Source organism: Aythya ferina (genome assembly GCF_964211825.1).
Source record: "Aythya ferina genome assembly, chromosome: 2".
Lineage (NCBI taxonomy): Eukaryota > Metazoa > Chordata > Aves > Anseriformes > Anatidae > Aythya > Aythya ferina.
In genome coordinates, this window is record NC_140297.1 from 125979500 (window position 1) to 125994388 (window position 14889).

The following is a 14889-nucleotide window of genomic DNA, read 5'->3' on the forward strand; positions in this document are numbered from 1 at the left end:
AGTACCCAATGGATAAGATTCCTACCAGGTATACTCCAAATGAAGTTACATTTTTATTGTTATTGTAATGGCTTTACAATTTCTACAAATCAGTAATGGTCAATAAATATTGGTGTTTGGAATCCACTGATCCCATGGCCCTCTTGTAGGCACAGGATTACCCTGGGTTGCAGTGAGGAGAGGTCTGGAGTGGGGTGGCATCTATGCAGGTCTACATAATGCATGCTGCAGGTATGTACTGCTCAGCTCTTCCCCAGCCCTTTGTTCTCTCCATACTTCCTATATCCACCTTCATGTGTTCTCATGTTTTCTCATGCCCCTCATGTTTTCTCTTTCTTTCTCCTTTAGTTCCTTTATCCTTTTCAGCTGTGTTATATACCTGAATGAACAGTTGGTTGAGATGATTAGAAGAACAGGTGAGAGGGGAACATGAAAGCTAGGGAGAGGAAAATTATTAATTCTCAGTGTGTAACCTTTATTAGTATGTGTAACTCATAATAGTGTTCTGTTGTTATTCCCAAATTTCTGAAGCTTGCACCACTGCTCTCAAGGTGTTCCCAGCTTTCCAAATACACGTGAGCCTTGCATTTGAGTGGTTTGTGGCAAATTTGCTTTTTTACAATGTTCTCCTTATAAGAGCAAATGAGAAGAAGCAGCTCAGATTACTCCAAATTGATATTTATTTATTTATTCATTCATTCATTCTGAAGACTGAATTACAGGGTTTTGAGTAGCTACCATCTAGGACTGTTGCAGGGAAAAAGTTTTTTCAGAGACTTCTGAATCGACTGGTATTCACAGTACAGGGAGTTCTGAATCAACTGGTATTCACAGTACAGCAGTGAATGTTTCAAATAAGTGCTTTGGGTTAGTCACCTACCACACCACAAAATGCTTTTATTTGATATAATATAAAAAACAGAAGCAAAAATAACAAGGAAAGGATGTTAATGGTGATACAGGCTGAGAGAAATGTTTTTGTTATTACAGGACTGGAGGTAGATTTGGATACTGGCATCCTGTCTGGAAGCTTGTGCTGTCAACTGGCTAACTGGCTAACTGAATTCAGAGTAGAATAGGTAAGTAGATATACTGTGGTTGACCTTTATGCAAAAATACCTAAGAAGACATGGGGTCAAACTGTGAACTGAAATTGAGTACAAGTTAACAATAATAAAAACACTACGGTAGCAAATTAAATATCTTGAAGAAAACAGACATTCTATATTTAAAAAAAAATATTTCAGGTTAATTTAAAAGTGCATTTATGGAAAGGAACCTTACTGTGGCATTTGTTCACAATAATTTTAGGAGTGAAGCTATAAGCATTCCATAACAATTATATAGGAATTACTCATGGTATTTAATGTCTACTTCCTTGTATACATTTCCTTCCTTCCTTCATTTCTTTCTTTCTTTCTTTCTTTCTTTCTTTCTTTCTTTCTTTCTTTCTTTCTTTCTTTCTTTCTTTCTTTCTTTCTTTCTTTCTTTCTTTCTTTTGAGTTTGTGTAAAATAAGATAAATATCAGGGATTGCTCTACAAGCTTTTGTAAATATTAAGGGTGTATTTAACATTTAAGTTCTTCATGTAGACAATGAAATCCTGCTTATTTTAGAGAACTTTCTAAAGATGGAATAAATTGCCCTCTGGAAGTATCTCTGTCTCTTCAGATTGACTGAGGAGACAAGAGAGCTAAAGTGCATTTCACCATGGATGAATCAATAATTGATCTGTTATGAGGCAACAGATGTAAGCTCCAACCCTATAATGAACTCCACACATGGAGTGGAGGTGGAACACATGGCAGCCTAGATCTACTAAAGATACTGTTATGAGTCTAATGGCATATTAGGATTGTTTTAGTTAAACTTCAAGGAACCTGTTCAAACTTTTCTTCTTTACCCAATATTGTCTGTTACTGAATTGTAATAGCAATAGGCAGGATGTTGCAATGTGTGTGTTTTATAGCCCAGCAAGTGTGCATTGGGGGAGGCACCAGACTCTTTTGCTCATGGTTGATAGAACAAGGTAATTGTTCTTTCGGATTGTATATGAAAGTGTAAGAGATACAATGATATTGCTTCTTCTTGTCTGAAAACTGAAGTATTAGAATTTATAACCTCTGATTTATATTACAGTAGTAGGTCAATGAACTGTTTCTGTCGAAGTTGACTGTACTAAATGGGGTAATCTCTAGAACAGCAGTTTTTCATATCTTTGTGATATCTTCAGAATGCTTGGTGAAAGATTAATGTGGCACAAAAACTAATGAAGGCTCCTAATTCTGTCTCAGAAACGAAATGTAAAACTTAAGTTTGTGTTATATGAAAATTGTTAGGAAGACAATGTTCTTAAAGCTGGGCTTAAGCGGGCCTATTTGATTGTTTACCATGGAAACTGTAAATTATTAATCTTACAGGTTTTATGGCTCTTCTTTACCTGTGATATAAGCTTAATTATTTTTTTTTCAAAGAGATTTAAACCTGTCCCATCATCCCCGTTACCTCTTCTGCTTTGTCTTGTTTCCTCTGGTATATGCAACCACAGCTGGCAGCTTTATGTTGGTTAGCTTGCTTCCTTGATTTTGAATGTTCCTTTTATACTAGCAAACTGCCTGCCTCAGTCTCTTATAAAATGACGGAATATAGCAAATGATTGTTCCCTTCAGGTAAATTTCAGGGTCTGTCAATTTTGGTACACAGTGTTATGTTGTAGTTGTAACTCGTATCAGAAGGAATTAGTATCGAGTCACACTTCATTCTCTGTGGTTTTTGTCCATATACTGTATTTCCATTTTTTTCTAGTCCAGAATTGTTATTAGAAAGATTAAAAGATTAGAATCTTTTCTTCCTTTCTTTCTTCCTTTCTTTCTTCCTTTCTTCCTTTCTTTCTTTTCTGGTATACTACCACATATTTTAAGAATCCCAGACGTTGTGTAGCAAAACCCCCAGAATTTGCATGGTTTCTGTGTTTCACTTCAAACAGTCAGTCACCAGTGGGTTAAGTACCAAAAGAAACTGCCTAGGGGTTCATACAGCTTGTGGGTAAGTGATAAGAAAAGCATGTTGTGGCTACATAGAGAAATAAATACTCAAAGGTGTGCAGTGAAATGCTGGAAACCTCCCTTATGTTTGGCAATCACAACTTCTATTCAGCAGTGTTCATGTACACAAACATGCCAACGCCCAGTGAATATCTCAAATCCACACCAAGTTTTCACGGATGTCATGTTTTCATTCAGGTAAAAACTCTTGTTGACCAAAGAGACTTGGTTATTCAGTTCTCTACAGAGATTAACATACAGTCATTGAATGTATTTCCAATTTCAATTCCTTTTTTGAGAGAGGGATAGAAAAAACAGCAAAGCAAGAAAGAAAATTCACAACTCTCTGTGAAGAGCACAGGTACCATTCTTAGGGGAACTAGAAAATTTATCTGATTTGATTTTAAAGCTTAAGTACCTTTTGAAAACTAATATCAAATTACACAGTATAATTTGTGACATTTATTAATTATTTTGATTTTAAAACCTTACTAATTAAGAGAAAAACTGTCATGCTCTTTATAAAGTGGAATAGTTTAAAAACTTTTTGACTTTTGTAGGTTTTGTAAAATTCTCAAATAAATTTACTCCAAAAATAGGTGTCTAATTAGCTTAAGAGCTCTAGAGTAATTTAAAATATCATTGGAAAACCATTGAAACATTTTTTAATATATTCTTCTTTTACACATAAAGCAAGTGTGAAACCAACATGTTAACCTGTTAAACTCAGATATATTATTTGAATAAGAAGCACCTCTTGCATCTCCGATTGCTTGTTTTCACACTTAAAAATCAACAAATGTTTACCTTAATTTTGCCATAAAACTGAATGGTATTTCTTAAGTGAAACCATCAATAAATGAAAATTTTAGTTATTGGTATGTATAAAAAAATTAACATGCATTTACTGTCAAGGATAATTAGAGTTTGGAAAAAAAAAAAAAATCCAGGGCAAGTTGTCCCCATTCTAAAGCTATTGTACTACAAAAGAAGTTACAAATCAACTACTTTGTCTTTTTATAGCTAGCTAAAACTAACGACTTTAAACTAAACAAGTAAGTTCTGGGAAGTCTTTTATGATTAATAGAAGAATCCATCCATCATTTAGAACTCCAATTGTTCCACTTATTAGATTTGAAAGAAACTATCAGCATTAATATTTGTTTCCAGGCTGGAATCTTGTGCTGAATATAATTTCAACAGCTTTGCAACCACTTTCTCATTTGTTATGGAGTTATATGTTGTGTAATTAAAATGTCCTTTTTTTTTTTTTTTTTTTTTTTGAGGGGGGGAGCGCAACACTTAAGTGATATACATTAGAAAAACTTTTTAGAATTATTTCAATATCATTTTGCTCAATTATGTAGAATTAGCTGAATTGAAGAGCTTACATTTCTGACAAAGAAAAGGCATTAGCCTGAACACTAGGGAACTTAGGTCACACACTTCGCAATCTGGATCCTGAAGACAATCTTATTTGCTATCACTACTGTCACAGGTTCCAGCATAGATGAAAACATTCCTTTTACTTTAAAGTGAAAAAGAATTTTCTTTCCCCAAGAAAAACTTTTCTTCTGATGACATGCAAAAGTTTTCTGTCTCCATAAATGTGTAATATTGGTAATATGTAAATATTACCAATACCAATATGCATAATATGTAAATACTGGACATACCCAGATAAAATAGTGCCGAGGTAAGAGACATGTATGCATGTCAAATTTAGCATTCTGTAGCCTCAAGTCTGAAGTCTTAGCAGCCTGATCAGAGCAACCCAGAAAACAAGTTTGTCAAATCATTTCTAGCTCCTCCTTAAATGCTGCACCCTAATTAAGATGTCAATAGAGAGAACTTCAGCACTTATTGATGGATCTATTAGTCCAGGAAGGGCTATATCCATATAGAATTGGATTAAAGGGGCTTTCCCCAGATAGTTTAAGAACCACTATTAAGAACGTGAAATGCAGATGCAGGTGAACTGAAATACATTTGGTCAAAACCCAGCTTTGATTTCTTAGTGAGATTTTCTAGGGCTGTGAATACCAGGAAAGCTACCTTATTCTAATGACAGAAGGAAAGAAGGAAAAAAGGAAGGAAGGAAGGAAGGAAGGAAGGAAGGAAGGAAGGAAGGAAGGAAGGAAGGAAGGAAGGAAGGAAGGAAGGAAGGAAGGAAGGAAGGAAGGAAGGAAGGAAGGAAGGAAGGAAGGAAGGAAGGAAGGAAGGAAGGAAGGAAATCTTATGTTACCTGTTATCATTCAGAGATATTAAGTTATTGTTCTCACCAAATGACTGGGATAGGCTGAAAGATTAAAATAAAATTGGTCAAGGAATCAAACTACTTGTTAGGTAAATAAAATGAACATTTTATAGACAAGTGCTAAATTATATCTTTCAAACCACATGTATAAAGTGACCTGCACTAGGAGCAGAACTGATCCCTAGAAGATATAATCTTTGAATGTGTGTGTAAATAAACATACATATGTTAAAATAATAATTTTGATTATATGTTTTTTCAATGAAAGGGAAGAAAAAAAATAGCTAGAGTATTATAACTGTAATTTTCAAATGATGTTTGAATGGATTACTTCTACCAGTTTGGATTACATTAAGATTACAGTACAAAGCTAGATACTTTCAGTACTGCACTAGTAAGGCATTTGATCATAGCTGATTTGCATGAACTTTCCAAGTGGTTCAGAATCTACATTTTCCCTCTCTTTTATTTAATATTGGTGATGTCATTTTTGAAAAACTTTCAAATTCATTGTGCATCAAAATAAACATAACTGTTTGGTTTTTGTGTTTTTTCTTCCATGCATTCTGAAATGCCCAAATCATATTTTTAAAATCATAATCCTATTTGTTGATTGGGAATGATTTAGTACCACAATGAAATAATTATAAAGTGCTCCATAAGGATCACATATGGGAATCTACATCAAAAGGCATAATATGGAATTCATAATAGCATATAAAAATATATATATTAGATCAAATAGACTCTTTTCCATGAAGCTTTTACTCTACCACTTACAGTGAATAGATAATATTGAAAGGCTCATTAAATGCGTGATCCTTGAGCATCAGAAAGAACATTCTAAGCAGAAGATGAAGGCATTGCACATTCCCACAACAGAGCAGAATGAAGTCATTCTTCATTAAAAAATATGTAAAGGTCATCAAACATAGGAATACTGTAGAGTAAGGGTCTATTTGTATTAATCTCTTATATATATATATGCACACACATATATATGACTTCTGTTTCAATTTCAGCAAAGTGAAGAATATTGAAAAAAGGGTGTTGTCAAAATATGGTGTTGTCTTGTTGCATTTGCTCTACCTGCAATACAGCCTCTATACCTGATTGTCATCTGCTTCCAGTGGCTTAAAAGCAGCATAATTTTGTTGATGGTATTGATCACACTAGATTTCTCCCAAGTATCAAGGAAGTGGAATATTTTTTTTCCCCTCACCAGTTACACTTATTTTTTGCCATTGAAATTCTGGAGAGAAGTGACAGGCATCTATCTTGCAGTTTTGCCAATGCTATGATCATGCAGTTGAATGATTTTCGTGACTGAAAGAGAGTAATTCCTGCTTTAGAATACTATACAATTATCTGCATGTAAAATGTAATAATCCTAGTGCTCATAAACACAGACCCCGACACATTATACAAATGTTTTCTTGACAAGGATAAGTACTATGGAGGATGGATAAACTATCCAATAGTTTCTGATTATGTAGACAGCATACACAGTGTAGTTTCCATGAACAAAAGTATTCATTTAAAGCATTCCTTTATTGTGAAAAGGTGATAGACACATGCAATCTTTTCTAGAATGGTTTAGCAGTAAGATTCTCAAGCTAGGGCTTAAAATATCTTCATTTGTTGTGCTACTGACCATCAGTGTATCTTGGGTGGGTGACTGAGACTACAGCTGCAATTACCTGCTACTTTCACAAAGGTGCATGCTGGGGTCCTGCCAAACCATGCTACAGCTCAGTCTGTACCACCCATTTCCTGGGGAACCCAAGGAACTCTGTTCCACTCCACCCCCCAACTCATGATTTTAGAAACACCCCCCAAATTGTTATGTATGGTGAAAGTCTGAAAATATTATTATATATCACAACACAGAGGCAGCATGTGCTAGCACTCACGCTTGGTCCCAAACTCCAGCACTTAGACCAGGCTGCTACATTTTTTCTCTGCACATGTAATGAGCCTGAGTGGAGGCTCATTCAGCTGCTTCTGCCAGCCAAGCTACAATATTTGAAACAAGGAGCACTAGTAAATTTGCAAGAAAACCCAGGATTTTCTCCTGCTTGAGCTGCTTGACAAATCAAGAGAGTGTTGGATTCCCTATTTCTCACCTCCTCCTATCTTTTAGCAAAGGTACACCTCCGTATCCATCTTTCTAGTACTTACCAATCTTCAAATTCCAAACTTGCTTTCAAATCTGCAACAAGGCAGAGAACCTAAGGTAAGAATATTCGTTAGCAGCACAACTCTGAGGCAGTTACAGCAGGACTGCATATTTTTTGCTGAAAAACATAGATGAGTGTGTAATACTAAATAATAATTTAAAAAATGTATGTGATCATACATGTGACAAATGTATTATAAATCTAATTAAGGATGTAGAGATACACTGATTCTGGCATTTCTTAACACTTAAATGCTTAGCTTTGCAAATGTGCAGTGCTATTTGCTGAAGCTATTATTTCTGAGTACTGTGGCAACAACCCGAGTTGTTAAGATTTACATTGTACTTTGCCCTACTGATACCTAAACACAGATTAAAGGGGGCCAGAGCTCCAGAGAAACAACAGATTAAGATAACATCTGTAGTAAGACCATTATAAAATAAGAAAGGAGAGGCACAAGATACTAGTTGTCAAGAATTGTTTGAAAGACTTCTGGCAGTGGTAAGCATTACAGACAGATTTTATATTAGGAGTTCATCCTAGTCAGAAGATGGGGCATAGATCAAAGGACAAACATGTTTAAAGGACCTTTTATATGATAACAAGTGAAAGCTGGATCATAACCAAGAAAAATCCAAAATAAACAGCTAAAATTACAAATAAAAAAGTAGTTATGCCAGAGCTATACTATGCACTGAAGGAGAAGAGAAATGGCTTGTTATTGATACATTAGAGTGAGACCTCCTAGGTCATCGGAGCAGCCTCATTGTCACATGATTCTCACATGATGCAGGAAAAGTATTTACAAATGTATTGATGATGGACACCTGGGGTTATTTTCCTTTTGTTCTCCCTTCTCTATTTTTCATAACCTGTTTCATAACCATATTTTTCTGTGTGCAATGTATATTTGGTGCTGCCAACAATTAAATGATCAGTTCTTAACATAGCAAAAGTATTTTCAGCCAATAATTACTGGCATGGACTGAGCTGCTGCTGCTGACTACTTCTAATGTTCTGTGACCCCTTTTGAAATATTTCATTATCAGAGTTTGAGGAATATTAAGCTCAGTTAAATAAGCCAGGCTACTGCTGCCTTTAATCAAGAAATAAATTCTGTGTTCTGTGTTCCCCATCTCTTTTTAGGAATTCTTCTCAGCCCTATTGAAGTTAAATTAATTTTCTTTATGATCCTAATTACTGCTTTATGTCTTGCACAGTGGCATCACTTTTGCTTTACCCATTAACACTGCGGCAGATATCCATCAATGAATAGCTGTCAATTAGTGTGACATTAGTGTTACCAGGAATATGCCTTCTACTGAATCCTAGGATTGCATTTTGATGCACCAGAAAGGTGTTTTACAGTTTTTCTCTAATTAAATAACACATTAAGGTCTTATTCTTCACCATCTCTGGAAACTGCCTACAAGTAGATTTCTAGTGGACATCCCTTGTTAGTCCCCATGACAAAGCTCTGCATGATTTCTGTAAATCTAACACAATACGTGGAGTGGCTGGGGGAAAGGAAAGGTCACATCCTTTCTCAGATCAATCTTATGCTATGCCATTTATAGCTTCTCTGCAAAGCAAGCTAAATATAAATTGAAAGGAGCTTGTACAATTTATGCTTCTCATGGTACTACACTTATAGAAACATGCCACTATACTGAAGAAACTTGTAAGCAAGGCAGGAGGTGAGAACATGGTAACTAGGCTGTACTATAAAAATCAAGACACTGAAGACAGTTCATAGAATCACAGCATGCTTTTGTTTGGAAGGGACCTTAAAGATCCCCTACTTCCAAATCTCCTGCCATGGGCAGGCACACCTTCCACCAGACCAGGCTGCTCAAAGCCCCGTCCAACCTGATCTTCAACACTTCCAGGGATGGGACATAAACTTCTCTAGATAACCTATTCCAGTTACCACCCTCATAGTGAAGAATCCTAGTATTTGTCAAAATAGAAGCAAGAAAGATGAAGTTTTAGAATCCTTGAACGCATGGCCTGGAAATGATTGTAGAGTCTTGTTAACCAGCCTCAGAGACTACTGAGAAAGTGTATCTGCTAGTGAGGATTCATACTGTGTAACCTTAAAAATGTGTTTTCCTTTTATAATGTTATTCTAACATCCATCTGCAGCTTTAATTGTAGCATTTTACCTTTAAATCTTTACATAATTCATGGATCTGACATGCTAGGCACACAAATCACTTGGGCTCACAGGATCCATGACTCAAGGATGAACAATCCAAACTACACTTCCCCACTTAGCTGCAATTTCCCAGGAATTCCTTGGCCAACCCACCACTGAGCACCGAAGACTTACTTGGAGGATTGCCTACAGATGATTCTTTCAGCATCAACCTGTCTTTTTTTTTTTTTTTTTTCCGCAGGCGAAATAATATGAGAGAACCTAGGACTTTTGGGTCTCCATGAACTCCCTTCTGAAATTCCTGCATGCATGATCTTCGATTTTTGCTCTAATCTGTTACATCTTCAAGTACATTCGTAGTTTCTCTATGATCTCCAGATCTCTAACTCCAGCCTCTTCTCTAAAATCCACATTATTCTGTAATTCCTGCTGTTTGCTGTCATTAGCATATGATAGAGGCCATTCTACTGACACATTTCTTTGTTTAGACTCAGCTGGACTGTAAAGGTGTTGGAGCAGAGAGTTACCTATCAACAAATCACTTTTATGTGTTCACAAAGCTTTTGTTAAATTTTTAATTCAAATAGATTTGTTCATTAACCATTTGCATCCTTAAAAATGTCATTTAATTTAATATAATTTGAAAGGAATGGAATTTGCACCATGACTGTCCACACAATTTACCTCTATTGTTATCTACTAATTCAGGTGGGTGCACTGATGAGGATTATATCATTTTGGACTTTTTAATTGCTATTTTACAGGCATCAAGAATTCACTACTGCTCATAAATATCAAGAGTTTCTTATAGTACTCCTCAGCACAAGTCTGAAAACACAATATCCAAAATTATGAAAGCCAGAAAAGCTATTACAAAGAAGCAGCATTTGATGTGCTCCTGATTGTAAATACATCTGAAGTTCTTTTAAATATGTATGTATGTATGTACAGTGTCATGTAACTAGCATCCCCCTCCCTAGACAGAATACCCCTTAGTGAATGGCACTTTGACAGCACATCGCTTTCATTGCCGAATTAGTTCTTCTGAGCTCATCACTCTGGAATCAAGTGCTTTGTTCTGAATAGAGCTCCTCTCAGATTTCAAAGTCTCTAAACATAGGAACTTCATTGAAAAATACATAAATAAATAAATAAATAAATAAGTTGTTTTTTTATATAAATTTTCAGTGAAATCATATTGACCATTTGCACTAGTCTATATTAACATAGATATTACAGATATCCCAATTTGAGTGATAATAAGTAAAAATTAAAAGGGTTGATTCTTATATCCTACTCCTCTCAGACCATTTCATTAAAATGAGCCAGATGAAGCACAAAGTACATTCTTCAACTCAACAGCTAATCTATATTAGGAAATTAAATATTGCCAGGTTCCATTTTCTCAGGCTGGGCCGTTGACACATTCTGGTCATGATCATGCTACATAATGATATTCTGGTACCCAGAGCAGTGTACAACTGCCAGCTGACAACACTTCCAGGGCTGGCCTTATGCCCAAACTCTACATGGGAAATATTTGGGTTAGTAACAGCTGATCAAGGCAAAAAGAATAACAGTGACTGCCATAAGAATTTAATCATTTAGACTATCAGCATCCTGACAATGCTTAATTTTCTTGTTTAGATGTCAGCATGGCTGAAGTTTATGGATACACTAGAACCAACAGCATAAACTCAACAGAATTCAGCAGCGCTGGGATGACAAATCCTAAGTGCATATCAACCTCTACTACAAAATGCTTATGCTGCCATTTGCTTGTTAAAATGACTAACAGGGTTTAGTTCAAACCTAATTAAACTAATAGAGAGTCTTTCTACTGACTGTGTCTGAAGGAAGCAGAACCTCAGAGTTAAATATGTTACTCTTCTGTGACACGTTCATTCTCCTTTGTCCTCAAGGACATCCCTGGTCATTTTTAGAATAGTCCATTTATTCATTAAGAGTCCTTTCATTCTGCTTGTGTCATCATACTGCTCTGCTAGAAGCTTCTCTTTATATCTCATGCTTATCTGATTTCAGTTTTGCTTCTGATACTCATACATATGCCTCATAGATGAAGCTTTCAAAATTCCAACTGGGGTTTCTGTCCTTTTTTCACTGGTTAAATGGTTCACCTACAGCCAATTCAGAATTTTGCTATAATATTATCACCCAAAGAACAGAACTTTCTCTTTGTAACACTTACTGTGAATGTTTAGTTACTCAGATTACTCAAAACCAGAAAATGGTACTGCAGTGAAAGACAACTCCATCCGTAGTGTTTGTTGTTTGGGTGATATAGTATGGGTTTATGCTGGCAGGCAGGGAGATCCAAAAGAACGGGTTAATGGAGTGAAAGGAGGCTAAAGTTGTGCCTTAAGGCACAACTCCAAGTTTTGGAGATTTCATTTTGGGCCAGTGCTAGTCGGGTCATGTGGATTGAATGTCCATTTGAGGCTGAAGAAAATTAGATATACCCCTGGTCTTCCAGCTTAGTTCAAGCTAAAGAAATTCAGTTTGTACACTCCAGGATGACTCAGTGATGGTAAGTGGGGACAACTGGGACATCAGTATCAAAGTTTACTCTGGTTCAAACTAAAGTCCACCTATAACTTTGTTCTGTTGGTCAGGAAAAGGTCTGAAGATATATTAAGAGATTTTATACAAATGTTTAGCAAATATTGTCTGGAGATTAATGTAGACAATGCTAAAACCAAGCAAAAGCTTGTAATATTCACCTGTTTTATAAAAGTGAATAAATACTCATGTGTTGAAACACCATTACAAAGAAGATTATAGGATGCTGAAATCAAAACAGCAAGAAAGGATAATTCTAGAAGAAATTAAAACATTAGAGAAGGAATATAGAACTGCAGACCATGGGCTGACTCCAAAAGGCTCACATCTGGTCTACATTAAATTATAGTTCTGAAAAATAAAGTTTCAAGCAAATATTTTTGAAGAAACTGTTTCTTAGGGGAGTTGAATATAGATTTGTACTTTACTGACTTAGTATATATATAGCACAACAGATTATAAATAACACATAAAACAAAAATAGTCATTAGCATTTGTGTCTTCCTTGATCCACTTAATTAGAAAACATCTGTGGTGTAGTCAGTGTTCTTTTCCATAATTGCTTAATAGGCAACAGGATAATATGATGCCAAAATATGTCTTTGAGAGATTTTAGCTCACCAATTTACTGTGCATATGTTTTAAATGTTTTTAAAGGTGTATTTTCATCATAAAATGATGAGCAGTCATTGAACACCAATAAGGTACGTCAACTACTTTTTTTTTTTTAATACTTTTTTTGAAGTGAAAATAAAGTTAAGAGATGGCTTACACAGGGATGATTTGCATAGATGAAATTGGGAATTTTTTAAAATTGATAAAGATTGAATTTCTTTCTTGGTTAAGTTTTGTATCCAGGTATTGTAACACACGAGAGTTTTAAATCTCCTAAGTCTGCACAGATCAATGCAGTATTAAAAGACAAAAATGTAGATTAGAAAAGTTTCAAAATTAAATCTGAATTTCATATTTGACTGTTGAAGCATGAACACAATGCATTTTTAAATATACTTTTCTACCATGTACTGGTTATAGTTAGTTAAAGAAAAAAAAAAGTACATAATACTAAGTAATGTCCATTGGCAGAAAAATAAAAAAAGTAAAATTTTGAGTGTTCTATCCCATGTGTAAATGCAAAGGAGAATAAAAACCAAAATAAAAGCTTGTTAGTGAATACAAAAAATGTAGGGAACAAACTTATCCATGAGTGTCCAAGCTTGGCTGAAAAAGACCATGTCAGAAACAAATCTTTTTTAAAGAGTGGATTTATTTATTCACTAGCAACAACTGTTGTTCCTTACCAAAAGCTGTTGTTTTGTTTGTCCTTTTATATCCTTTAAATATCTTTATAAAAATTAACTATCCACCTAAAATCCCTGTAAATCATGGCCTGTCAACTTTATGACTTAACAGTCTGCATTTGAATTTGTAATTTTTATTGAGAGATCATTTCTTTTTTCTTGTTTTCCTTTTCCTTTTCCTTTTCCTTTTCCTTTTCCTTTTCCTTTTCCTTTTCCTTTTCCTTTTCTTTTTCTTTCTTCTTTTCAGTAGACTAAGTATGTAGGTTGAGGGAGAGTGTCAACTTTTTAGAAGGGAGGGATTGTGAGAATGAGATTTTATTTCTCTTCTCCTCTTGTTTCCTTACAGGTAGTTTTCAAATATTACTTCCCACCCTTAGTTCTTGATCTGTTAATTCTCCTAAAAAAATGAAGGTTAGATTGACCCTCTTGTTTATCTGTATTCACAAAACACTGTCCCTGGACTATTGAAAAGCCACCACAGAAGGGTAGCATGGGCGTGGGAGAGAATGGTACTTGGAAGGAAGGACGATGATGGGAGAGCAGAAAGAGGAGGTGAGGAGGCAGCAGGAAGAGTGGAGTTGGGGAAGAGAGGTAAGATGTCAGTCTACAGTCTATTAATTTTGAGCTAGCTATCTGACTGCTTTTGTTTTGGGAGTACAGGCTTTCTCCCTGTGAAATGACCAAATTATTTTTCTTTTTGTCCATCTTGAGCTGTGGAATAATCAGAGCCCACAGAAGAGTAAATTAGAGTTTGATGGCTGTTGTAACAGTGAGGATGAAAAGTCAAAGAATTTCTTAAAATAAGCCTTTCCTCTCATGCATTGCCATACGTGCCAGCACCAAGCGTTCCTGACAGGAGTGAGAAAGTAAGTGAGATAAAATTCCAATTAGATCAACTAAATTCAGTGATGAAGGTGATGCTCTAAACACCAAGAAAAAGGAGTGAGAGCAAATACCAAAGCTGCTGTAAGACAAACTCCTAGTATAATATATAGATAATGACATTAAAAAGTCTTTTTGTGTGTGTGTGTGTTGTTGATGTGTTTTGTTGTTTGTTTGTTTTTTTTTCTCTCTTCTTCTGTTTCACAGGGAGACAATTTTCTGACAAGTTTTCCATTTACAATGCCCTCAGACATTGTATTCAATGTATGTAAACAATGTATTCAGGTTGTGTAAGAATTAATTCTGAGGTAGAAATAGTTTCTGGTAAATATAACCAAAGATCACTAACAAGACCAGTAAAATATTTTGAAGATATTAAATTTATAGTTATTGGAGCATAGAAAATCATATGGATGGACATGACAAAAAAAAAAAAAGGCATATTTAAATTAGAATTCTCTTAAATTATCCCTCAGTTAAGAAGTGC

General features: G+C 35.2%; 1 protein-coding gene across 1 annotated transcript in view; it reads left to right on the forward strand.

The window, feature by feature from the left end:
• Positions 1-14889, forward strand: part of SULF1 (sulfatase 1) — a 264797-nt gene that overhangs the window by 11649 nt on the left and 238259 nt on the right. The window contains exons 2-4 of the mRNA XM_084509643.1: positions 150-231; positions 991-1079; positions 12877-12923. The gene's annotated coding sequence lies outside the window, so the exon portion shown is untranslated. The remainder of the gene's footprint in view (positions 1-149; positions 232-990; positions 1080-12876; positions 12924-14889) is intronic.